The sequence below is a fragment of the Pteropus medius genome, unplaced genomic scaffold, assembly GCF_902729225.1.
Source record: "Pteropus medius unplaced genomic scaffold, Ma_sr-lr_union100, whole genome shotgun sequence".
Taxonomy (NCBI): Eukaryota; Metazoa; Chordata; class Mammalia; order Chiroptera; family Pteropodidae; genus Pteropus; species Pteropus medius.
In genome coordinates, this window is record NW_024350926.1 from 11,773,083 (window position 1) to 11,777,087 (window position 4,005).

General features: G+C 35.2%; 1 non-coding gene across 1 annotated transcript; it reads left to right on the plus strand.

The window, feature by feature from the left end:
- Window positions 1-1,174: 1,174 nt before the first annotated feature.
- On the plus strand, window positions 1,175-1,293 carry LOC120585609 (5S ribosomal RNA). The gene has a single exon (XR_005648458.1). It is a non-coding gene; the product is annotated as a 5S ribosomal RNA (ribosomal RNA).
- The last annotated feature ends 2,712 nt before the right edge of the window (window positions 1,294-4,005 follow it).

The following is a 4,005-nucleotide window of genomic DNA, read 5'->3' on the forward strand; positions in this document are numbered from 1 at the left end:
CCTTAAAATTAAGGATAGTTTCCCTAGAAATTCTCTAATGTCTAGTGCAGTTCTTAGCACATAGTTAAAAATGTTTCTTATTAAAGAATAATTAACTAAAATAGTTATTTTTTATCAGGAAAGGGCCAGGAGCTCTGATGAGCATCTTCTTAAAGCATTCAGAAAGCAAATATCATGAAAGATTTAGGACAGCTCAGTTTAGCATTATTTATTACTCAGTAATGAAAACATATCTATTCCTTTGAAGTTAAGGGTAGAAAAAGAAAAGATCTATGTAGCTGGGAGACAGAAAAGTGAAGATATATATATATATATATATATATATATATATATATATATATATATATATATATATATTTCAAGCTTCTCTTAAGTAAATTGTCAAGATATAGTTCAATATTTTGATAAATTGTGAATTCTTGGGACACATGGGTTCTTCACATTCTTTTGTAAGTATAAAAATGTATTTCATTCCCTAAGTAATAAATTATTTTTAATTATCCACAGAGTCCATTAGCATAAATAATTGAGTCTTACTAGATGTATGATGAGAAATATGCATGGCACAATTCCAAAATCATAGTAGCTTAGTGTCTCTTGCCTTTATTAGTTACTTAAAAGCTTCCCCTCGGGCTGTCAGCTGCTTGCCAACTCGCTTTGCCTTTTATCAATCCAGAATGTCAATACCCTTTACTAATGAGCTTCAATTATTAGACTTTCATTCATTCATTCAATTGTTCAGTCAACATTCAACTATCTACTATAATTTCAGAAATGCTATAGATTTGGGGACTATAATTTAAAAAAAATACATTGTATCTCACTTTTAGAAACTGGAAACAATCAAAATTATTATAAGAAGTTCGAAGAAAATTCAGTAATATCATAGAAGCAGAATCATTTACAATTTTTTCCTATGGAATTATTTATTATAGATGGACTTGGCTATAGATTTATAAAGAGTTTGATTTGTTATCACGAGGGTAATGATGCTCTTAGAAATGTGTACTTCATTTTCTTCTTTGATTTTATACTTGAAGGAAAACTTTTTAATATGATATTACTAGAGGTATTCCTATTTAAGTTTTTAATAATTCCCAGATTAATTTAAGATTATGGGTAATAGAGTCCTTCAGCTACTGACAATAGAAGTTGATAAGAATCCCATATTTTAGTCTACGGCCATGCCACCCTGAACAAGCCTGATCCCATTTGATCTCAGAAGCTAAGCAGGGTCGGGCCCAGTTAGTACTTGGATGGGAGACCACCTAGGAAGACTGGGTGCTATAGATGTAAAAAATAAAAAATAAGGGATTGTAATAAGGTCTTGGTAATCGTGGTGGTCAACCAAGGGACGCTTCTCGCCTAAAAAAAAAAAAAAAAAAAAAAAGAATCTCATATTTAAATGTTTCTTTATCGAGATATCCGTTGGACTGAACATAATAATGTGCCATCATCTGAGGTAGATTAATTTGATTAATTCATCTGCACCTGAGAACCATTAAAAATAAAAGAAAAAATACGTGAACAAGTAATTTACGCAACAAAACAATTGCTAGATAACTTGTGAAAATACTCTTTATTTCTTTAAAAGATAATGAGATCAAGTTATTTGTCTATAGGAATGGAAAATTCTGGCCGGTATATGGTTCAATGGGCAATTACATAAGGCAAAGGGAACTTACTTGCTAGAATCCTTCTAAAAGATTCATGCTGTATGAATCAGGAGTCTTAATAAACTCCGCTACCAATAGTTCCTGTTCTAAATATATGACCTAAGGAAACAGAATCTTGACAGAAATAAGTATAAACATTTCCATCTCAAAAATTAATAATAATATTATTAACCTCAAAACAATAACAAGAATATATTTGATCATGCATGATTATGTATATAGTTATGTATATGCTTATGTATGCTTATACATAAGTGAAATAAATGACAGCAATGATACAGAGACAAGTGAGAGAAATTAGGATTCTTTTGTTAGTATAAGGCACTCATACTAGCTGTAGAGTGAACTTGGATGAACTGTAAATATATATTGCAAAGTCTAGGTCAACCAAAAAAAAAAAGAAAGTGAAAAAAAAAGTATAACTGATATACTAAGAAAGGCAAGAAAATGGAATCATATAAAATATTTAATTAAAATCATAAAAGGCAGAAAAATAAAAGAAGACAAAAACAGGAACAAAGAACAATGGCAGCAAATAGAAGACAGCAACAGATATGGTAGATATTGACCCAACTATACCAATAATCACTTTGAAAGTCTAATTAGTGCTTTAAACGCACTAATTAAATGGTGAAGACCATCGGGGTGGATCAAAAGACAGGACCCAATTATATGTTGTCTACAAGAACCCATTTTATAAGACACAAGCAAACGGACAGTGAAAAATAAGCCATGCTAATGCCAATCCAAATTTATTAAGTTCGGCCAGAAGCTACTTCAAAGTAAGGAAAGTTATCAGAGATCGAGAAAGGCATTACGTAATGATAAAGGATTCTTCTCCAAGAAGAATTAACAATCCTGAACACGCATGCGCCTGACTACAGAGCATCACGCTACATGAGACGAGGCCGGATAGAACCCGAGGAGAATCGGACGAGTCCACACTGAGAGACTGAGCACGCCTCCCGGAAATGGCCAGCCCCAGCAGACAGCGAGCACAGGAAGGCACAGTCGAGCTCATGGTGCCATGGTCGACTGGGTGTAAAGGACCTCTGTAGACATGTTCACCCAACGACAGCAGAAGACATATCTTCTCAAGCTCGCACCAAGAGTCGCCAGAACTGACCCCGCTCTGGGCCATAAGACGCCTCTTAACAAATATAAAAGGATGGAAATCACACGATGGCTACTTTCAGACCACAGTGGAATTAACTAGAAATCAATAACGGGAAGATAACTGGAAAATCCCCCAATACGTAGAGGTTAAAAGACCGCTTCTAAATGATGCATTTGTCCAAGGAGAAATCAAAAAAATATTACTAAGTAAACCAAATAAAAATATCAATTATTAACAAATGCACCACTCTGCTGGGGGGTGGGGTGGTGGTGTTGATAATGGGGAGTCCATGCCTGGGAGAGGGGATGTATGGAAAATCTCTTTATGTCCACTCGATCTTGCCATGAACCCTACACTGCTTTAAAAAAATGTCTTCATAAAAAACAACTGACATGTTCTAGGAGGAGTAAAGAATCAAAACAAAGTTCTGAGAAAAGAAATATGGTTCACGAAACTTATTTCCTGAAAAAGAACGGTGAAGGAAAAAGTGGCCCGGCAATATATGAGAGCAAATTTGGGCCATGGATTCGCACAAACATTCAAGCTTTCTTTTCTGTACTAAATCAGGCTCCATGCAACGTAGGTAGTATTGAGCTCCTGAATCATCATAAGCGCCCTTTGATGTGTCGTGTGACTGTGGGACTGTAACTGGAGGTGTGCGATCCTCGGATTCCTCAGATGTAAACCTGGAGAATACCTGACACAGGCTGTGAGGATTAGAGGTGACACAGGAAACAGCGCTGAGCTGGCGTGCCACAGGGCAGGCTTTCGAAAAGTATCGCGTCTTTTTTTTCTGCGTTCTCTCCCTCAATAATTGGATACGGCATATTATTAGGACTTCTTAAATGTTGATTTTACAGATTTCTTTTGGTGTCACGTAGGTAAAGTCTCACTTGGCTGTCTAGACACCTTTTATTTCACTATTCGCGAGGAGATATCACGGCACAAGGAAATAAAATATTCACATTCTTAACGTATATCTCAAGGAAGGCATTCACACATGCCTTAGTTATGAATCTGGATATACTTTAAAATACACTTCACAACACTTGGAACACATTAATATGCTTGTCGCATAAATATGCTCTATCTTGCTCTCCGCAGTTCCTCAGAAAAATCAGATAGCTAAAGCAGTAACAGAAATAGATTATCAATACATAAAAGGTTTCTTTTTGCTTTAATTGCTGCATGAAATTTCAGTTTACAGGTAAC